This window comes from Anabrus simplex, chromosome 7, assembly GCF_040414725.1.
Source record: "Anabrus simplex isolate iqAnaSimp1 chromosome 7, ASM4041472v1, whole genome shotgun sequence".
Classification (NCBI taxonomy): Eukaryota; Metazoa; Arthropoda; class Insecta; order Orthoptera; family Tettigoniidae; genus Anabrus; species Anabrus simplex.
The window spans coordinates 165,196,666-165,220,678 of record NC_090271.1 but is presented as its reverse complement, the minus strand read 5'-3'; the positions used below and the strand labels follow the sequence as shown (position 1 = coordinate 165,220,678).

Below are 24,013 nucleotides of genomic sequence, written 5' to 3'. Positions count from 1 at the left end.
AGTGATACCTGTTCAACAAGTATGGAAATGAAAATGAAAATGCACAGCCTGTTTCCGGTCATTCGGCCGGGTGAAGAATAGAATGAATGAAGGCCCCATCTAGCGGCGAGGATGGGAATTGTACCGCCTGCCGAAGCCTGTCGAACGAACTCTTCTGGAGCAATGATTAATGGCTGGCAGATGAAATGATAAGAAATTGGAGATTGTTGCTGAAATGAAAGATGGCAAGGAAAACCGGAGTACCCTGAGAAAAACCTGTCCTGCCTCGGCTTTGTCCAGCACAAATCTCACACGGAGTGACCGGAATTTAAACCACGGAACCCATCTGTGAGAGGCCGGTGAACCGCCGCCTGAGCCACGGAGGCAAAATGTGGAAGTAGTGCAATGAATTTGCAGAGGTCGACGACCGTGAAAATAAAAGAGCGGAGTAGCGCCGGACATCAGAGACATTCGTTAATGCCACTGATGAAATGGTACAGGAGAGAGGTATTCAACAAACAGGACATAACTTATTATCGCCAGAGTAAAGACACACGTCATTTTACATTAAGAAAAATTATTTCCGGTAAAAACTTTTGATGATTATGCCGAATAGTAAAGAAGTGTTGCCGAAATAAAGCAGTGTTCTTTCTGCTGGCGTTCCTTTACCTGTCCACGAACAAAATATTAGGGACCCTCATTTCTTTTGCATAACATGCCTGCCATTATCAACAGGTGAAACAGGTAGTCCTGTATAAAAGTCGGATATTTCTGCAGAATGATCGAATATTGTAAAAGCAACGGCAGGTACCGGAAACCTAGTTTTTTAATCTGCTGAGAACTTCTCACATTTTCTTTAAAAAACTGCAATTACAACCCATTTGTTTTGAAAAGTTAATTAATGTAACGTCGGAGGCACTGAAATTAAGATACACATACCGAAAAAGAAATATTATACTGTAATCGGCTGGAAAAATATAAGAGCTTACAATTACTTTTATACTCAGTGTTGAAACTTGACTGTATACAACTGGTTCATTTACTGCAGTGCGCTTCATTTTTGAAAAAACGTGACGTCAGGATACAGAATTCATGATCCCGTCACGAAATAAAATCACCATATTAGAACATCACATTATACGCACTGAGAGCACTGATCCCCAAACTCTTTTCTGATTGGCGTCCCCCTCTCTGCAAATCACATGCCCGGCCCCTACAATGACGTTATTACAAGTATTAGTTTTCACAAACACTAATATTAAGAATAAATTAGAAAATTTCAAAATTCACAATATTCACAATTACTACATTATTTTATCTAACACTAGGATCTGTGGCTGGAACGAGAATGTAAATTGAAATATACAGAAATAATGATACATACATCAAACTGCTGCTTCAAATCCAAAATGTAGCCTGGAGAAATGTTTAAACATACATGTAACTAAATGAAATAATTATTTCCCCTCACATTAAATTACCTATAGTTTTAATAACCTTTTAATAATAACTGAACCTGTATTTCAGTACATGGGCACTCAGAGATAAAGTTTGTTTTGCAATTGGCTTTACGTCGCACCGACGCGGATAGGTCTTATGGCGACGATGGGATAGGAAAGGCCTAGGGGTGGGAAGGAACCGGCCGTGGCCTTAATAAAGGTACAGCCCCAGCATTTGCCTGGCGTAAAAATGGGAAACCACGGAAAACCATCTTCAGGGCTGCCGACAGTGTGGTTCGAACCCACTATCTCCCGGAGGCAAGCTCACAGCTGCACGCCCCTAACCGCGCGGCCAACTCGCTCGGTGTAGATAAAGTTAGAACAGACATGTTGAGAGAATGTATAGAAAGAGAATACCGAAATAAATCCTATAATGCTTGTCCACTGGGAAAATGTCTATTGGACGTTCCATGAAAATTAACAACCTTAACGGACCACAGGTTCTGATACTTGACCGTATAATGATGATGATCATGACGATGATGGTGGTGGTGGTGCTGAATTAAAATGCAAAAATACCGGGCGAGTTGGCCGTGCGCGTAGAGGCGCGCGGCTGTGAGCTTGCGTCCGGGAGATAGTAGGTCCGAATCCCACTATCGGCAGCCCTGAAGACCGTTTTCCGTGGTTTCCCATTTTCACACCAGGCAAATGCTGGGGCTGTACCTTAATTAAGGCCACGGCCGCTTCCTTCCATCTCCTAGGCCTTTCCTATCCCATGGTCGCCATAAGACCTATCTGTGTCGGTGCGACGTAAAGCCCCTAGCAAAAAAAATAAAAATGCAAAATATCTCCCAGTCAAAGATTTAATCCTGAATGCATGTTAATGTTTCTTCACAAGGTCAAGTGTTACGTTTTCCTTCTGAATTGTCAGCGCGCCTTTGTAAATTTCAATCTAATATTGATAAATGAAGGCTCACTTAAAGGAAAATAGAATAAATATACACTTTTTCGAAACAGACTTTCAACGTATTAGGTCGTGTTACGTACATGTAGTGCGTGTTGAAGAGATGTTAAGTACAGGACAAAAATGGCCAGCCGGACACCAGTGGGATCCGAACCCACAACCTCCCGATTTTGCGTCGGTTGCTCTACCAATTGAGCTATGGTGGCCTAGGCCATCTTTGTTCTGTTTGAAAGGATCTGAGCTACAGGTCTGGCACTGCTGCTAGCACACTGTAGAGTGTGTTTAAGTCGCCCGTTGTGGGGCATGTCAATGAATATTGAACTTTCACGACCGCATTGTAATCGAAACAGATTGTCAACGTATTAGGTCGTGTTACGTACATGTAGTACGTGTTGAAGAGATGTGAAGTACAGAAGAACACTTTCTTCAAAGCCGATTATGGTTTTGATGTTTACATTTGAATCACAAGCCAGCATCCTAGGTACTTGGTAGAGCAACCGACGCGAAATCGAGAGGTTGTGGGTTCGGATCCCACTGGTGTCCGGCTGGCCATTTTTGTTCTGTCCTACATGGTGAGGTGGGGAATGAATCCTTTAGTACACTGGATCTCAAGCTCAGTAACGAAGATGTATCCACAATTCATTTCATGTGATGGGTGTATCACACGGTCCCATTAATATGAGTGTGTGAAGAAACTGCTTGGTAACCTGTGTCAAGGCAGTGTCATTCTTTGATACCTTGAACCAGAGCCGGTAACAGACAACAAACACTTCACGACACCCCAAAGAGTTTCGAATCGGAGTTCATAGTTGGCACAAGATGTTTCAATTTGAAAACACACTTTCTTCAAAGCCGATTATGCTTTTGATGTTTACATCTGAATCACAAGCCATCATCCTAGGTACTTGAAATGTGACACCCTTTCAGTGGTGTTTTAAAAAAGGCCTTCCTTGATTGTCCTTACTTCTATCATCGTAAGTTATTCTATTACCTAAGTAACACTATTCATCTACCTCCTTTAAGATTTAATTTCCTTATTTAATAGTTTCTGACAAAGTAGTGAGCTGAATTTCTGTGCGTATCCTGCATACACACTGCTCTCAAGAACAGGTATCAGCTCCCAATGGGTACAGTAGATGACTGCACCAACGAGATCGGCGAGTTCAGAACACGCCATTGATCAATTTGAAATATCTTTCCTAGTAATTGTTGGTTAGGAGCGTCTTTTGTAATTCTTCGTTTACATATCAATAGTAATTAGGGTAGTCATTAGGGCTATAATTTAGCCCGATCACTGCATTATCCTACAAGAAAGGGTAGGATTACTTTACAGAATAACTGCCCATTTGTGTGCCGTGGTCATAACAGCGTAAAATTTTGAAAAATGTGCCCTTTATGTGTGCAGACATTTGTGTACGGAATGAAACAATATGGTCGAGGATGAAATGTGGGCTAGAAACTTCCTCTTACCAGTTAAAGAAATTAGTAGTGGAAGACAGCGAGTACGCCGTGAGCTTGCATTCGACAGTCCTGAACATGGCTTTCCGTGGTTTCGCATTTTCACACCTTAATTAAGATAAACTTTGTCGAGTGGAACACTCCAATGCGTATGAACTTGAAAGTAACTATAAATAGTAGTTCAATAAATTTAGTGGATAGTAATACACGCTACCAATCTGCATAGTAATTTTAGTTTTACGGACCCCGTTAAATCGCCAATTTATTATTCAAATCATGGTCTTAGCCTCAGGATTTCCCTTTGAACCACAGGAATGAGAACTTCCATTTAAACAGCGTCACATGTATTGGTCGTGACTCGAGCCGCGCCACTTCAGTGACAAGGCAGCTCTCACGCCCGCTACTTAAAATCACAATTCCTCTCTCTCAACAGTGACGAGTATAACCGTGATGAGCACCAGGTCATAAATAATCCTGTCAAGACTCAGTTAAGTGCACGTTCTGGTGCTACAAATTCTGCAGATTCGTGTTACATAGCAGATGCTGCTGTGGCTCATATAAAATATTACCTGTTTCATAACAGAGCATACAGTTCTCTCCAGCCTAACCCTATGATATTGTACACAGATTTCTGGCAATTTAAAATAGATTAGGTTAAACAGATTTGAGAAGATATTCTTTATTTACAGTTCCGTACTCACAATGACGGTGACTGTCTTCCTTGACACGCATTGTCATAATAATGTTTAGAAAACATAGGGTGGGTTAATAGTCACTTCCCTCAAAATAAGAAACCTTAGATCACTCTTTTATTTTCACAGTTTGTTCATAATTGAGACTCTGTTTCGTGGTACATAATTAATTCGTACAGGGCGTCGATTTACAGATGAGTGAACATGAGACGATCTTTACAGATTTTCGGAACGACAAGTATGAAACTGAGGACTGGGACTGGGAAATAAGTTGGCCATGGTCTTAAGGTACAACCCAAGGTGTGAAAATGAGAACCCACAGAAAGCTATGAATACACTTTAAAAAATTGAGAGGAGCTCACACGCAGACATTTTATTTTACAGGCAGATTTAAACATTCACAATACAGTAGTAGGACACTGGTAAGTATCGCCATTCTTGTCCAAGCACTTGTCCAAACGGTACGCTAAGGCATCAATCCTAGCATGAAAGACATCTGCGTCCAGTCGCTGAAGTCACGTCATGACAGCATGTTGAACGTCTGTATCGCCACCCAGGTGGTTCTTCAACGGTCCGAAGGGATGGAAATCACTGGATGCCAGGTCAGAGCTGTAAGGAGGATGGTTCAGATGATTGATTTCCTCACCAGGAGAGCGGCAGTAAATGCTGCCAGATACTGTGACACACTGGAGCACATGCGGGTAACGATTCGCAGAAAACGATCTGTACAAAGGGCGAAGTGTTGCTGCACGACAACGCCAGACCACACGCAGCCAACGGCACGCGTGCATGTTTACAGCCCGTCTTCAGGTAAGAAGTACTGGACCATCCTTCCTATAGTCGTGGTCTGGCGCCCAGTCATTTTCATGTCTTCGGACCGTTGAAGCACCACCTAGGCGGTAAGCCATTCAACGACGACACGATCGTTCAGCGTGCCGTCATGACATGGCTTCAAGGTCTTGAACCAAATTTCTTCCATGTCGGCATCGATGCCTTGGTGTAATGTTGGAACAAGTGCTTGAATAAGAATGGTGACTATGTTTAACAGTACGCATACCAGTGCCCTAGTTCTGAGTTTATCCGTGCGAGCTCTTGCTACGATGTTTTCTGCAGCTACCTTATATCTTCAGGGTTGCCGATGATAGACTCCAGTCCATCTTTTCCCGAATGCAAACATACATCTATGTGGCCCGTTCCGTCAACTCGTTCGATGTTTGTACTCTTCCCACAATTCCCTCAACTCAACACACCATACTATACTATCCTACACAAGGTTTACTCGAAGTTTCTGATACACAGAAGATGCCACGCACCCACCCTCGTCGGAGGGGCTGCCTACATCAGGACGGTAACAACCACACGAAGAAAATTCTTTACCGAACTTGTGAAATTAGCAGATACGTTTTGTTGATATTGTTAAGCGACAACGTAGAGCAACAACTGTTATCTGAAGGAATCACTGTGTAGTTTCCTTCTATCTCCTTATAGATTAGCACTCTGTGAAGTTAGGGAGGAATAATTTAATCCAAACCTTTTTCTGCATTATATTATTTAAAGGCGCCCAGTTTGGGGGGCCTAACGTTAGGGCCTGCAGGGTCTGCAATGCAGGCGGGCCCGGGCCTTTAAGGGGCCCCGCAGATTCCTTGCAAGGAAACTAAAATAATAATAATAATAATAATAATAATAATAATAATAATAATAATAATAATAATAATATATGTTATTTAAAATAATATATAATTCGGGTGGATTTTAGTTTATGACTTGATAAATTAGGTGATTCACGTGGACACCAGCATTGCGCTTCGCATAATCGCGTGGGCGCGTGATGCAATATATTCATCTATGCATTTCCTAAATAATAGCATTTGAGTGCATGACTCATTCACACATGCGGAATGTGAATTCATATTATTTTTGTAAGGCATATCAGAGATATTCCGCCTGTTGCCATTTCTTGATGGTTGCAGTATTTTTGTAGCCGTCTCTTGGCACAGGCCAGAGCATAGTGTAGCTTCCACCGAAGTCCCAGTGTCATCCATGGCTGTGACAATATGAAAGCTGCTGGGGTATGGGTGGTGCTGAGTAATGACATTTGGGGCACAACTAGTGTCTGAGTGTTATGAAAGGTGTTGCTCATTGGGTCAGTCGTGCTGCAGTGGCACCTTCTGGTCCAGTGAGGAAAGCAATGGCAAACTACCTCACTCCTCATCTTGCCTAGTACGCCTCATTTGGGCTCTGCCATTGGTTTTTGCAGTTTCCCTATAACTGCATAGCCTTTGGTGGAGCTATTTGAGGATCCAACCAGCGTCTGGGCTGATGATCTAACAGACAGACATCAGAGAAATATCGTCGCGCGCGCGCGCGCGCGCGCGCGCGTCCTGTAAGCCTGTCAGGTAATGGAGGTTGGTTATTTTAATTTAATTTCCCTGTTATTTTATTTTATTTGCTAATTTTCATCGGACACTACATACTGTAATACAGTAAGACATCGTTTCTTAGGTCACCTGTATCCTACATTTACAAAATTTAGTAAAGCTGAACACCTTGTAACGCATCTAGTAGATGAAGAGGTGTGAACAAATTCACTCCCACGACGTGGAAAGGGCGTCTTTCAAAGCTGACCAATGAAAATGAATGTTCGTCTATGTCTAGGTTCGTAGTATGTAAGTGCAAATGGTTTCTAGAGGACGCGCTGCAATCGGTGTTGACGATTAAGATGCCAGATACCATACCACTTGGACTACATTTAAGAAATAAAAAACATGTACCTCAAACCAGGATCGACCCCCTCGACCTCCTGCATGCTAATCCAGAACTCTATCCACTGCACCAACTGTACAGCAGAGCTATTGTGTGCTGACAGAGGTAGTTACCCTACATTTGGTTACAGTGTTGCCAGATTGCCATTCTTCAATGTCCTTTTTCTCCCGGATATACTCGCAGGACGAACTTTTGTGAGATACATTTTTTTATTGCTGGCATATGAGGAGTCGCGCTGCAACGCCCGACTGCGCGAAATTCGCTTCACCCTGTATTTGAGAAAGTTCCTCATCGAAATGAGTTTCAGTTGGAATCTTTCTCCTTATATAAAATCAATCAATACAGTCAGAAAGAGCGGTCATTAGTGTTTAGGGGCGTAACTCTACTAGTCCGCCACTGGTGGAAATGTAAAGAGAGAATCATCTGCTCCACTACAGTGCACTGGAGGTTTGTACTGTGCCTTGCCATCCAGATCCAGAAAAAGATTACCGGCTCTGCCATGAATTGAAAAGTGAAACTGGAACTGGAAGATGTAACACGATTAAAATGTGTTGTCGGCCTCCAAAGAACTGATTTTTCATGGTTACATCATATAAATACCAAGTGAATGCTGTATCGTACTCGTTCTTAGGCTATGGGCGCTTCCTTTTTATTTCTAACACCATCATCATCATCATCTGTTTACCCTCCAGGTTCGGCTTTTCCCTCAGACTCAGCGAGAGATCTCACCTCTACCGCCTCAAGGGCAGTGTCCCGGAGCTTCAGACTCTTGGTCGGGGGATACAACTGGGGAGAATGACCAGTACCTCGCCCAGGCGGCCTCACCTGCTATGGAAGGGATAGGCAAGGAAGGCAAGGAAAAGGGAAGGAAACGGCCGTGGCCTTAAGTTAGGTACCATCCCGGCATTCGCCTGGAGGAGAAGTGGGAAACCACGGAAAACCACTTCCAGGATGGCTGAGGTGGGAATCGAACCCACCTCTACTCTGTTGACCTCCCGAGGCTGAGTGGACCCCGTTCCAGCCTTCGTACCACTTTTAAAATTTCGTGGCAGAGCCGGGAATCGAACCCGGACCTCCGGGGGTGGCAGCTAATCACGCTAACCACTACACAACAGATTCTAACACCAATTAATTACAAATACACATCTTGGCACAAACACCATCGCCATGCTGTTCATCAAGACTACTGGTAGAATCTTCTAGTTTTACTGTAACTTGTACCTTACTAAATTCGTTGGTATTCCTGCGGGAAGGGATGGCTTCCCCTGCTTGTTGTACGTAGGCTGATCAACAAAGATTGAGACTGATGTTTTTCATGTAGTTCCCGTGATAATTTACTATCTGTAACATAAATATTTGAAAAGAGCGGACTTTTAATGTATAATTTCCGTAGGCGGCAGCACTCTCGCATCGGTAGGTTGGTAGTTATGCTCTATTGTGTAGACGCTACGTGCATTTCGCATACCGGACAATGGACGTGACGCGAGAGGAGCAGTACATCGCAATCAAATTCTGTTTTCTTTTAAACCATACAGCCACTGAATCTTACGAAAATCTGAAGCAAAGAAACTACCAGAGCTTTCTCGGACTGGGTGGCGACTTCATGATGACAACGCACGGTCTCACGCCGCAAATCAAGTCATGCAGTTTCTGGATCGATTCAACATTACCTGTGTACCGCTTCCACCTTATAGCCTTGATCTTGCAACCTGTGACTTTTTTTATTCCCATCACTAAAGGCAAAGCTTAGAGACATTCGATTTGAAAACTCTGAAGCAGTGCTCAAGAAAAGTGAGGTGATTCTCAAGGACCTGACAAAGAATGGTCTGCAGCATGTGTTCAAGGACTGGCAGAGACGCTATAAAAAGTGCATTGAAGTAGGAGGGGACTACTTTGCAAAAGATCATGTAAACACTGAAATGGAGTAATAAACATCTGTGAAAAAAGTCAGTCTCAATCTTTGTTGATCAAACAAACAAAAAAAAACCCACGGCACTAATCGCCCTTGAAAGGGCCTTGGCCTGCCCAGCGGGCCTGCAGATCACTAGGGGCCGTGTAGTCAGCACGACACATCCTCTCGGCCGTTATTCTGGGCTTTCGAGACCGGGGCCGCCATTTCACCGTCAGATAGCTCCTCAATTCTAATCACGTAGGCTGAGTGGACCTCGAACCAGCCCTCAGGTCGAGAGAAAAATCCCTGACCTGGCCGGGAATCGAACCTGGGGCCTCCAGGCTTTCTTGATCAGCCCTCGTAAAAGGTGAATAAACGGGGTAACCCAGCGGCTTGGTTTCGTGTTCTTGGATCGCCTAGCTGAGTTCCGTATGGCTTCTCATCACGTGTGCCAGATTCCTATGCGATCTCACTTGGTCAACTCCTGTTCTCTTCCCACCCCGGTGGCATTAAGTTTGCTAGATCTCACTTTCACGGCCTTCGTGGTCCTTCTCTTTCTTTAACCGATACCTTCATTCTGCAAAGTGTCGGACCTCTTCGTTTGTCCTTTCTAATTAGTGTTCAGAGAGGCTGGTTGCTCAGTTTACTTCCTCTTAAAACAATATCACCTCCTCTACCGCCGCCTTAGTGGCAGTGACGTACAAGAGACTGCTGTTCATATGGTAAGATCTCCTTCCCTCGGTGTATAAGTGCCAGAATCTAATCCTAGAGTGTAAGACGTGCAGAAATGAAGCGGCGAGGGTTCGATGAGGTTAGGATCGCCCATGTAAGGTGTCAGGCAGCTTGAGACCGAGGTGGAATCTTAAAACAGCGAGGAACAGATCAGAATACTAAACTGTCCTCAGGGGAGAAGGAAAGTGCTGCGTACACTCACTGCAGGTGATGATAGGGCGTTCTGATACACACACGTCTGGCTGGAGTTTTAAAGAAAACAGCTTACAATAATGCCACTTAACCATTTAACCTTTCCAGCTCAGCTTATGTGAAATGGTGAGTGGAGAAGAGCAGGTACACCATGTCACCGACTAGGGTATTGACATAGACTGTCTAGCGTTTGCTGATGATTCGGCACTAATTCCCAAAGACTTCTCTGATGCACAGAAACAGATTGATATATTGGAAGAGCAAGCAGCAAAAATGGGGTTTAAAGAGTCTTATTAAAAAAAAGCCGCCTCTGTGGTGTAGTGGTTAGCGTGATTAGCTGCCACCCCCGGAGGCCCGGGTTCGATTCCCGGCTCTGCCACGAAATTTGAAAAGTGGTACGAGGGCTGGAACGGGGTACACTCAGCCTCGGGAGGTCAACTGAGTAGAGGTGGGTTCGATTCCCACCTCAGCCATCCTGGAAGTGGTTTTCCGTGGTTTCCCACTTCTCCTCCAGGCGAATGCCGGGATGGTACCTAACTTAAGGCCACGGACGCTTCCTTCCCTCTTCCTTGCCTATCCCTTCCAATCTTCCCATCCCTCCAAAAGGCCCCTGTTCAGCTTAGCAGGTGAGGCCGCCTGGGCGAGGTACTGGTCATACTCCCCAGTTGTATCCCCCGACCAAGAGTCTGAAGCTCCAGGACACTGCCCTTGAGGCAGTAGAGGTGGGATCCCTCGCTAAGTCCGGGGGAAAAACCGAACCTGGAGGGTAAACAGATGATGATGATGATGATGATGATGATTAAAAAAACGAAATTTATGACAAATAACAAAAATGCTCCGCCTGAACTTACCATTGATATGAATACAATATTACAAGAGTAAAAGAATGTAAGTACTTACTGAAAATGGCAATGAAAATAAATCGGTAGCTTCAAGAATTCGGAAAACGAAAATTTCTTTTCAACAAACAAGGAATATTTATAACAAAAATGCTTGTCCTGGAACAGTAAAATTTGTCATTACTTAACAATGATCAAACCTGAAGCTCTCTGTGCTTCAGAAACGCTCAATTTACATCATAAAAACTTGAAGGAACAATTAGAGATTAAAGAAAGGAGAATCATGTGAAAAATCTTAGTGCCTAGAATGGAATACATTACCCCCAAATCCAACTCGGAAATATACTTTAAAATTCCTGAAGTTACTGATAAAATGAGACTGCGACGAATTCAATTTATAAGCCATTTGGAGAGGATGAATTACACCAGAGTTAACTATCGAATACATACATTTCTATCAAACGTATCAGATCAAAATGACATAAGCAAGTAGAGAAAAACCTCAGTGAATTAGGATCACAAAATCTGCAGGATAGAAATGTAATCAGGAAAATTGTTCTCACAAGAGGATTTGGGGAAAATGAGAAGAAACCAACATGACGTACTTGGAGGAACATAAATTACAACAGTCTATGGAAATGAAAAACTATTAGGCAACGAGGAAAGGTCAATAACAGCTCATCCGCGCGGTCCTAAGCGACCCATTCGCGCATAATAATAATAATAATAATAATAATAATAATAATAATGGATTTACACCTCACTAGAGCTCGCAACCCCAGTAAGAAATGTGAATTTCGGCCCATTCTACACGAGCTGTTCAAACGTACCTATGTGGCCGCCTGTTCCCACCCGTAAAATTTGCAAACTGCGCGTGACCTTCAAAACGCGAATGTTGAACGGTCTACCCGAACAGTTAAAACGCTGTCATTTAGCAGGTCTCTGTGCAGATCGGGTGTATTGCGAGATTTATTCTGATTGAAGAAATTCGTAAAGAGCGTTGACCCACTGCTGCACGGTCCGATTTTTGGATCTTCGCACGCCATTTTACACAGTCATGAGTCTCATTTGGTCTCAACCCGACGATCTTCGTATCCACATTTATCGCGTCTTCCCAGCACTGCTTCGATCATTCACGCAGGCATTGGCCGTTGACTCCAAATTGAAGAGCTGAGTTAGCGAATGTGCCAGGAACTGCACGCAGTGCATGGCCATCCCATCCTAAGCACTACTTTCACATTTTCTCCACAATTGGAACAATGTCTATTTGTTAACGAACCGAGGTGTTTGTGACGTGGTCAAGTAAAGAGATGCCCATCAGCCAGCGAAGCATATATCCACTGCATGTTCACGGTTTAGTGTAACTGGGTGTAATACTGTGCGGTATAACTTTTATTTAAGATGGTGAGGCCTTATTTTGTCACAGAGTACACCCGTGACTTCTCGCCACCTCATCCAGGTTGCGTTTATCCTCGCTCGCACCTCATCCAGGTTGCGTTTATCCTCGCTCGCATCTCATCCAGGTTGCGTTTCGCTCGCACCTCATCCAGGTTGCGTTTATCCTCGCTCGCACCTCATCCAGGTTGCGTTTATCCTCGCTCGCACCTCATCCAGCTTGCGTTTATCCTCGCTCGCACCTCATCCAGGTTGCGTTTATCCTCGCTCGCACCTCATCCAGCTTGCGTTTATCCTCGCTCGCACCTCATCCAGCTTGCGTTTATCCTCGCTCGCACCTCATCCAGCTTGCGTTTATCCTCGCTCGCACCTCATCCAGGTTGCGTTTATCCTCGCTCGCACCTCATCCAGGTTGCGTTTATCCTCGCTCGCACCTCATCCAGCTTGCGTTTATCCTCGCTCGCACCTCATCCAGGTTGCGTTTATCCTCGCTCGCACCTCATCCAGCTTGCGTTTATCCTCGCTCGCACCTCATCCAGCTTGCGTTTATCCTCGCTCGCACCTCATCCAGCTTGCGTTTATCCTCGCTCGCACCTCATCCAGGTTGCGTTTATCCTCGCTCGCACCTCATCCAGCTTGCGTTTAGCCTCGCTCGCACCTCATCCAGCTTGCGTTTATCCTCGCTCGCACCTCATCCAGCTTGCGTTTATCCTCGCTCGCACCTCATCCAGGTTGCGTTTATCCTCGCTCGCACCTCATCCAGCTTGCGTTTATCCTCGCTCGCACCTCATCCAGGTTGCGTTTATCCTCGCTCGCACCTCATCCAGCTTGCGTTTATCCTCGCTCGCACCTCATCCAGGTTGCGTTTATCCTCGCTCGCACCTCATCCAGGTTGCGTTTATCCTCGCTCGCACCTCATCCAGCTTGCGTTTATCCTCGCTCGCACCTCATCCAGGTTGCGTTTATCCTCGCTCGCACCTTATCCAGGTTGCGTTTATCCTCGCTCGCACCTCATCCAGGTTGCGTTTATCCTCGCTCGCACCTCATCCAGGTTGCGTTTATCCTCGCTCGCACCTCATCCAGGTTGCGTTTATCCTCGCTCGCACCTCATCCAGGTTGCGTTTATCCTCGCTCGCACCTTATTCAGGTTGCGTTTATCCTCGCTCGCACCTCATCCAGCTTGCGTTTATCCTCGCTCGCACCTCATCGCTGATGCCTCCGTCTTTGTGCAGGCCTGACGTTCTCAGTCTTCAAATGTCTCTATCGGTTTGGATAATGCCATCTTTTGGGCAAGTTTCCAGGTATTCTGTCTCCTTGAAATGATCGTGGAGGCCGTACAGAGAGAGGTGATTGTTCCATTCTAGAACTTGGTGCTGAAGTTCTGTTCGGGTGGCGCCTGCGAGCAAGACATGATCTGCGTAAAGGAGGGTGCAAGGAACATTCCTTCGTAGGTCCTTATTGATGGTGTTCACAACGAGGATGAAGAGGAGTGAGCCTTAATGGATTCCAGAGGGAAACTCACCGAGGTGAAGACTACACAGAGTGCTTGATTGCTGGTATTCACGAATAACATCCTGATCCAGTTGATGAGCAGTTCAGGCACGCCACGATATTATCACGAAGGTCATACCAAGTCAGTTGATGCTGGACTCCGTCGAAATCCTTCTTGAAGTCGAGGAAGGCGATGTGGGGTGACTTCTCTCGGCGCTTCTCCATTAGGTTTCGGGCTGCGAAGATAGCGTCTGTGGTTCTAGTACCCTCAATGAAGCCGCACTGTTGGTGCACAGGCGTCGATCAAGAATAATCTCCAAGATCTTTAACGTATGTGACAAAAGACGGATTTGGCGGTAATTAGAGCATTCAGCCGGATCACTTTTATTCTTGAAGATTGGGACTATGATGTTCATAGTCCAATTTGCAGGGAAAAGGCCGGAATCTAAAACGGTGTTGAAAAAGTCAGTCAACCAGTTGATAGCAACATGTTGTAGTTCCCGAAGCTTCCAAAAGTCTGCTGGTAGGTCACGGTCCTAAGTTTAATCTGTTTTTTATGCATTTGATGATAGAGGTGTGCTCGGTGGTGAGATTGGCCTTGTCGTTGGAACACTTTCTGGAATCGGTGGGTGAGAGAATTCACTGTTAGAAATCTCGTCAAAATGCAGCCGACATCGTTTAAGGATGTCATCCCAACCTTGGAGTTGCTCCCCGCTTTTGTCCTAAATGCGCAAATAACGTTCGATATCCTGAATTTAATAAGTTCGAGATTAACCAAACAAATTGACCCTTTTCTCACCTTCTTTGGTGACCATTTCCCTGTATATTAATAATAATAATAACAACAACCTTCTACCGCTTTTTATCACACCTTGAGGGGTCACGGATGCGAACTGCGTCGTATATGTGGATTTGGCCATGTTTTACTGACGGATGCCCTTCCCGACGACAACCCTATGGAGGGATGTAACCACTACTGCGTGTTTCTGTGGTGGTTGGTAGAATGGTGTTTTGTCATAATATGAAGAGGAGAGTGTTGGGATAAACACAAATACCCAGTCCCTGAGTCAGGAGAATTAATTAGACGCGATTAAAATCTCCGACCCGGCCGGGAATCGAACCCGGGACATCTGATCCGAAAATCTCAGCACTGACCATTCAGCCAAGGAGTCTGACAACAATAATAATAATAATAATAATAATAATAATAATAATAATAATAATAATAATAATAATAATAATAATAATACGAATAAGCAAGCACCAATTACACAGTTGTGTTTCCATCCCCGAGAGTACTAAGAATAATTATGTTACACGCTGTTTGGTGGTTCTTCTTCTCTTTCTACCACTTTACCCACACCCATGTAGAGACACAGGTGTGTGGCACATGTGGTTCTCGTTTTACAGCCGGATGCCCTTCCTGTGCCAAGCCTATTTCGATGTATTTCACTCTTGTTTCTACAATTTATTTTTACGTCGCACCGGCACAGAACGGTCTTATTGCGACGATGGGACAGTAAAGGCCTAGGAGCATGAAGGAAGCGGCTGTGGCCTTAATTAAGATACAGCCCCCAGCATTTGCCTGGTGTTAAAATGGGAAACCACGGAAAACCATCTTCAGGGCTGCCTAGAGTGGGGCTCGAACCCACTACTTCCCCGATGCAAACTCACAGCTGCGCGCCCCTAACCGTACAGCCAACTCGCCCGATCACTGTTGTTTCTGTGTGGGGGTTGACAATAAGAGTGTACTGAGAGAACCGCAAATACCCAGTCCCCGAGTCAGAGGGATTAACCAAACATGACTAAAATTCCCGTGTTGACCGGGAATCGAACCCGGGACTCTCTGAACCCAAGTTCTCAACGCTGGCCCTTCAGTGAACGAACTGAACGAAGGGGGTCTTAATAAGTCGTAAAGTATATTGACGTATGTATCTTGCATTCAAATACTCATAAACACTAACTGTACCGGAATTAGATCACGGAACCTAGAGCACATCCGATTCATTTCTCAGAAAGGAACTGCGTTGTAAATGTAAAGTCCTGGTACAAGAAATGAGATGATTGTCACACAATTGAAGTACTAGGATCCCCATCCAAAGCTTCTACCTGAAGGTTCGTTCCACTGCGGTCCAATGAGAGACCCGAACGCCTACTCCATACAACATGAACCATCGGAAGCAGACGTGTAAACAGCAGCTCTCATTGTCGGGTGCATAAATATTTTTACAGTTAACGCAAATAAAGCAGCGTTACCGCTGTGCGACGAGGTTGAAGTAGGCTACGATGTTTTGTGTTTCATTACTGATGGATACGGAACTATTTCGATCATTCCATATCTCAGCAACACTTGGAGTCTAACGCGACTGTTGATATCGTGAGCATAGCTTCGGGACCTCTACTTTTACGTGAAATCTGAACTACAGGCACGTGATTTTCAAATTCAAAAGTCCCTCATGCAATGGCTGGGATTTGAACAACGGCCGTCATAGCGAGACACCAGTGACAACGCCACTCAGCTATCATGCCCCAAATAGTGGACGTCTTCGCTGAACGGTTCTTTAACATGATTAACGTAGCCTATCTATGGCTCGAACTATTCTTTCGTTAATCAGTCATAGCTAAACATAAGGTAGACGTCTGGGCCTGTCCTTTCATCTGAGGGGACTGTTCGTGACGTCACATTATGGTGGTCACGCCACATACAATCTTCCTATTGAGATGATGGCCCAGCTGCAGGCTGCACCTTGCACAGGAAGTGGTTAGTCACACACCTCCAGCGCCTCCACCAATCTACATGGCTGCTCGAACAAGCAGCAACAGCGGGAGAAGAAGAAGAAGAAGAAGAAGAAGGCGCCTAGAGACGTAAGGATACACTTTCTCTTTTTTTTTTTTTTTGCTTTACGTCGCACCGACACAGATAGGTCTTATGGCGACGATGGGACAGGGAAGGGCTAGGAGTGGGAAGGAAGCGGCCGTGGCCTTAATTAAGGTACAGCCCCAGCATTTGCCTGGTGTGAAAATGGGAAACCACGGGAAACCATTTTCAGGGCTGCCGACAGTGGGGTTCGAACCTACTATCTCCCGAATACTGGATACTGGCCGCACTTAAGGATACACTTTCTGTTGAACATCCAAGTGGAATGTACTGTACGATCAACTACAGTCTTAGACTTTCTTCTCGAGTAAACGACATCACACACATCATAAAATCCATCCCCTGAGGCCTCACACTTTGAGAGTCTGGGATGGCGACCATGGACTCCCAGCTGAGTCCGGCATTCTTTCCAGTTTCCAGATGCCTCACTTTGATCTCTCCTGAACGCCAGCGTGTTGTTCTATGCGACTTCATTTTTTGGCCATAGGACCTCCAGTTTTACGTGAAATCCGGACCACAGGAATGTGAGTTCTCATTTCGAAAATCCGACATGAATTGACTCGGATTCGAACAACGGCCGCCTTGATGAGATACAAAGTGCCGTTCAACTATCGTGCTCTCTCCCTTTTAATTTCCATATTAGACCCCCATAGGTCAACTCTTCTTTCACGAAGGTTGTTGTTCTATATACTTATTTCAAACGGTCGCTCCTCTTCAGTCTTGCACAGTGATAACGTTAAGGGAGGATGATAATTCAGTTATCTTCCCCTTAAAATATGGTCGTCACCACCATACCAATACTATTAGCAGGAACAGCCGGGGAATACAAACTAAACGACTGGACGATTGAAACGACTATTCGGGGTAATGAAGGAGAGAACGCGCACGAAAAATCGAAAAATACTGATAATCCAGTTCAATGAAAATTCATGGAATGACTTGACTTTCTCAGTACACAATGTACCAGAGATCAATAACTTCTTACTCCCAATTTTTCTATTAAACCACTGTAGAAATTAGAGTTCTAATTATTCGTAGGTAGGCTTTTGAAAAGTATTTACATTTGAAAGTGTTTTGCACAAAATCTTGCAATTTTATTTACTTAAAATTGCGGACAGTTTGGGATCCTATTGCGTAATCTGCCGCCAAGTTATCAGCAGACTCTCCCTTCTCAAATTATTCCTTTCTTCTTCTTTTTCTCTGTGAGTTCCAATATTTGCTTTATATTTAAAACGTTCTACGTTCCTCTGCCTTGAAGCAAGACTATGCAGACTGATTAACATAAGAGATATTTTCAATTTTTACAGATGGATACAGTACTCTATTGCCACGTGGCGCGGGATTTATTGCAGTCATAAAAGCTACATGTCCTAACAACTCAGCTTAGAGAAAGTCTTTTTCAAAATCAGGAAATACGAGGGTTGTTCCATATTGATTTCACTTTTGAACTTCCCGCAATCCAATAGTCCGCCATTAGGTTTGACATAATAGTCGCTATGCCTACCAACAGGTGTCAGCACACGACAACAGAGGAACTTTTTTTTTTTTTTTGCTAGTTGCTTTACGTCGCACCGACACAGATAGGTCTTATGGCGACGACGGGACAGGGAAGGGCTAGGAGTGGGAAGGAAGCGGCCGTGGCCTTAATTAAGGTACAGCCCCAGCATTTGCCTGGTGTGAAAATGGTAAACCACGAAAAACCATTTTCAGGGCTGCCGACAGTGGGGTTCGAACCTACTATCTTCCGAATACTGGATACTGGCCGCACTTAAGCGACTGCAGCTATCGAACTCGGTCACACAGAGGAACTAAAGTGCATTTCTCCAACGGCTCTCAGTAAGTGAACGAACAGCGGATAGGCTTCATGTCCAAACTTATGGACGGGGATGAGACGTGGCTCCCTTTTCATGAACCGAAGACCAAAGGTCATTAAATGCAATGGAAACACAAATGGAGACCCCCCCCCGAAGAAATTCCGTATATTGCCCTCAACAAGCAAATGCAAACTACCACCATCGCTGATTGTGGGCTTCCAAGTGCTGCCACAACCACCATATTCTCCTAACTTAGCCCCTTTCGATTACCACCTGTTCGTGACTTTGAGTAAATCACTATGTGGACACAATTTCTCTGACCACGAAGAACTGCAAACAGCTGTCCAGGACTGGATGTGACATACTCCGATTAAGTTGTTCTAGGAGGATCTATAGAAGTTGCCACACCGCTGGAGCAAGTGTGTACAGCTTATGGGAGACTACATTGGCAAAGTGGACCTATATAACGAGGAGTAACGGTTCTTATTGAGTGAAATTTATGGAGCGCCCCTGCAGCGATTTACATTACATAGGCCGAGATTAATGAATTGAGACGGTTCGGCCGCAATTTCGAAACGAATACGTGAGGCACATAAGACGTTCAATATTTAATGTCTACTGTGTTCAAAAAGTCCTCAGCTTGTTTCCAGTCATTCTACCGGGTCAGGAATGGAATTAATGAAGCCCCATCTAGCGACGAGGATAGGAATATTGCCGGCTGCCGAAGGCTGTCGCACTCCTCTGGGGCATGGTTAATGACTGACAGATGAAATTATTTTGGAGAATGTTGTTGAATAAAAGCTGACCGAAAAAACCGGAGTACTCGGAGAAAAGCCTGTCCCGCCTCCTCTTTGTCCAGCACAGTTCTCACATGGAGTGTCCGGAATCTGAACCACGGAACCCTGCGGTCAGAGACCGGCGCGCTGCGCCTGAACCACGGAGGCTACTTTCAATTTCTCTACTGTATTTAATTAACATTATGATACTCAGTTCATGGCCCAACTTTCAAACACTCGACTTAAGTCGCCCATATGACGAGCAGTGTACCCATTTACAGGGAGCGGAAATATTGTGTTTCGTTAATTTAAGGAATGTTACAGGCACTGTCCGCGCGCTCTTCTTTCTGTCTTCCTTGTGTCCTTTTTTCATTGTACATACATAAATGCATCACCATTATAGACCGCTATGCCTTTCAGCGTTCAGTCTGCAAGCCTCTGTGAATTTACTAAATGTCGCCACAATCCTCTATTTGCAACTAGTGCGGTGGCCTCATTTAGTTCTATACCTCTGATCTTTAAATCGTTAGAAACCAAGTCTAATCATTGTCGTCTTGCTGTCAACTCTTGCATTGCTGACCGGCCCCTGATGAACCTTTCAACTGTTGTTTAACCTCCACGTGAGATTTGTGCTGGACAAAGCGGAGGCAGGACAGGTTTCTCTCCGGGTACTCCGGTTTTCCCTGTAATCTTTCATTCCAGCAACACTCTCCAGTATCATTTCGTAGCATTTATCACTCAATACATCACCTTGCGAGTGGCGACCTCATCGTACTAATAGACTGGATATGGTTCATTCCTTTCATCCCTGACCCGGTCAAAGACTGGATACCAGGTTGTAGGTTTTAATTTTAATTTTCATGTCACTTCATATCTCTGACATCCGTAGTCTACTGGTGTAAAATGAAGAAAGTCCTTGGAGATCCACTACGCTCAGTTCCCGAACCAACAACCCCGTTGACCCCTAGCAGCGAGTTCCATTTCAAATGCGCCTGATAATGCGGCCAGGATAATATTAAACTGGCCCATGTAACAATTTCCCTTATATTTTAAAAATGCTTTTATCTAATATTGGTGGAGTTGTAATTACGAAATTCACATGTAATATACATAGCATATTGGCATCTGCGCTGCAATTAGCACAAATAAAATGATGTCTACCAGATTTAAAAATTAAATACACCAATATTCCCTCCACAATGGTTATTATCAATATGAAATGCTCGGCCAATTTCCCAACAATTGAAACAAAAAGGCAGCGCCCAGATTAAAACATCCTAAATTACTGTGGAATGTATTTTAATACAGAGATGCATATGGTGGTGATAGTTATTGTTTTGGTTATGACGGCATGTTTACGAAGCATGCGCGGGGAGCTGAGCTCGTATGATCGTTTGCTTGATTTGAAGTCCATATTCCATAGGAAAGTAAACCGTATGTTCACGAAGAAGCAAATGGCGCAATTTCTGTCAGCTACTGATCGAGTCAGTGTATCACCCGGCTTGGTGCTATTCTGTACGTGTCTATAACCTGAGATAATAATTTTTACTTCTTTATGGATCAGGTAAGATGTTTTATTTATTCAGGCACTGTTTGGGAATAATATTCTCCTCCCTACACTTAACCAATCCTAACGTAATACACGATTACCAGTAACAAATACATTTAAATAATATAAATAATGTGCTTACTATTAAAGCAAAGCAAAGTCACCTCCGTACAGGCCATGAAGGCCCTAGGAGGTAAAGGTTTCCACCATTGTTAACCTCGGCACGTGATGAGGTGGAGTGGTTAGCTCTACGCCCGGCCGCCTTTGCTGCCAGGAATTAGGCTGAGTGAACCTCAGGGCCATATGCACCTCCGGAAGTGGAAATCTCGTATCTTAAATTTTACGACTTCCTGATGGGGATTCGAACCCACGTCCTTCCGGGCGAACTGAGCACGCCTTTACCGCCTCGGCCAGGCAGCCCCTTATGCTTACTATCATAATGGCGTAAGACCTACAAAGAGTGCAGGTCATTCGATTTGACTCCCAGGGGCGACCTGCACGTCTATGAGGATGAGGGCTTACCTAGGATGAAATATAATGCTAAAGATGGCACACATACCCAGTCCTCTGGGAGATAGTGGGTTCGAACCCCACTGTTGGCAGCCCTGAAGATGGTTTTCCGTGGTTTCTCCATTTTCATACCAGACAAATGCTGAGACTGTACCTTAATTAAGGCCACGGCGGCTTCCTTCCCTCTACTAGGCCTCTCATATCCCATCGTCGCTATAAGACCTATCTGTGTTGGTGCGATGTAAAGCAAATTGTAAAGATAAACACATACCCAGTCCCCGAGCCAGAATAATTAACCAATGAAGATGTAAAATATCCGACCAGCTCTAGAATAGAACCCGGCACCCTTTATGCTAATCAGTTATTCATGGATCCGAATAATAATAATAATAATAATAATAATAATAATAATAATAATAATAATAATAATAATGGAGCGAGTTGGCTGTCTGGTTCAGGCCACATAACTGTAAGCTTGCATTCGAAAGATGGTGGGATCGAACCTCAAGATTGGTGGACTTGAAGATAGTTTTCTATGGTTTGCCATTTTCACACCAGGAGAATGCTGGAACTTTTCATAAATTAAGACGACGGCAACTTCCTTCCCAGTCCTAGCTCTTGCTTGTCCCATCGTCGCCAAACACCTATTTGAGTTAGTGTGACGATGAACCAATTTGCAAGTAGTGGTGGTTGTGATGATAATAATAATGATGATGATGTTAAGCAGGGGAAAACAAAGAAATCTGCTAATAAAAGTAATATCAATAAAATAACTGAACCTAATGATATTAAAAAGATATAGTATCGCTATCATACACATGTAGGCCTAACTCACATACAAGTATAGAGTCAATATTAATGGTAGTAAACTGAAATAACTTCATAGAAGCAAATTTACAAGTTAAAAGAACAACAGAAAAAGATACGAAGTTCTAGAAGATACTGAAATATCCCTGTTAATGCCGAGGTGAAAAAAGGAAACTTAACAAAATGAGGGAGAAAATGATCCATAAAAGTATAAGATAAATGATGTCTAAGATAATGAAGAGAAGTAGTTTTAAGGTCACAACTAGATGGTTCATTCATGTTTTCCTAGTATTTCTACACAGGCACGTTCAAAAGCTGAGTTACTAGAAATACCTCTCACGTAGACTGGTAGGAGATTCCACTGTCGAGCTGTGTTAACGGAATGATTGTACGGCTCCACAGCTAAATGGTTAGCGTGCTGGCCTTTGGTTATAGGAGTCCCGGGTTTTATTCCTGGAAGGATAGGGAATTTTAACCATATTTGGATAATTTCAGTGGCACGGGGGCTGGGTGAATGCGTCGTCTTCATCATCATTTCATCCTCATTACGACGCGCAGGTCGCCTACGGAAGTCGAATCAAAAGACCTGCCTCTGGCGAGCCGAACATGTCCTCGGACACTCCCGACACTAAAAGCCATACGCCATTTCATTTTCAACGGAATGATTTAGCGCAGATTGTGGTTCTGTGTATGATAAGGGATAAACTCCAAGTTTTGCAGGATCAAGCATTTTTTCTCTTGTTGTTTCTGAGGAAAGGAAATCGACGTGATCACAGAGATAGACAGGTTGAGATGTTTTCTTAGAATAGTGTGCAAAAAGGCAAAGACTGTGAAGTGTGCGGCGCGTTTGCAAGCGAAGTCACCCGAACTGCGAATACGACTCTGTGACACGGTCAGCGTAACGAAGCCCAAATTTAAATCTTACACAAGCATCCTGAGCACACTAAGTTCCTCGCTCTAGGCTTATTATAAACTATATCCTAATAATCAAAATGAAGTACAGACTGTTCGTTACATCAAAGAAAACTTGGAACTTGTTAAGTGTTTAAATGCCAGTTATGTGATCTTACACCACTGACCGAGAATAGCCAGCATACTGCAGTAAAACATATGGTTTTACGGCCCAAGGCCCTTCCTGACTCCAGCCTTACCTGGAAGGTTAAATTCTACCATTACGTGTTTCCGTGGTGATTTTTAAATAATAATAAGAATGATAATAATAATATTTTTTAATTAATTTCGTGTGGCTATTACTAGCCGAGTGCAGGCCTTGTAAGGCAGACCTTCCGATGAGGTGGGCGGCATTTGCCATGTGTAGGTAACTGCGTATTTTTGTGGTGGTGGATAGTGTTATGTGTGGTGTGTGAGTTGCAGGGATGTTGGGGACAGCACGAACACCCAGCCCCCGGGCCACTGGAATTAACCAATGAAGGTTAAAATACCCGATCCGGCCGGGAATAGAACCCGGGACCCTCTGAAACGAAGGCCAGTATGCTGATCATTCAGCCAACGAGTCGGACATACTAATAATAATAATAATAATAATAATAATAATAATAATAATAATAATAATAATAATAATAATAATAATAATAATTGCTTTCCGTCCCACAAACTACTTTTACCGTTTTCGGAGAAGCCTAGGTGCAGGAATTTAGTCCCGCAGGAGTTCTTTTACGTGCCAGTAAATCTACCCATATGAGGCTGACGTATTTGAGCACCTTCAAATACCACCGAACTGAGCCAGGATCGAACCTGCCAATTTGGTGCCAGAAGGTCGGCGCCTCAACAGTCTGAGCCACTCAGCCCGGCGATTTTTAAATTAAGAGGTTTGTATGGATACA

General features: G+C 44.2%; 1 protein-coding gene and 1 non-coding gene across 2 annotated transcripts in view; one reads left to right on the top strand and one right to left on the bottom strand.

Moving 5' to 3' along the window:
- LOC136877000 (uncharacterized) overlaps window positions 1-24,013 on the top strand; it is a 127,790-nt gene that overhangs the window by 47,882 nt on the left and 55,895 nt on the right. The gene's annotated exons all lie outside the window — the stretch shown is intronic.
- Window positions 2,512-2,588, bottom strand: TRNAL-CAA (transfer RNA leucine (anticodon CAA)). The gene has a single exon. It is a non-coding gene; the product is annotated as a tRNA-Leu (tRNA).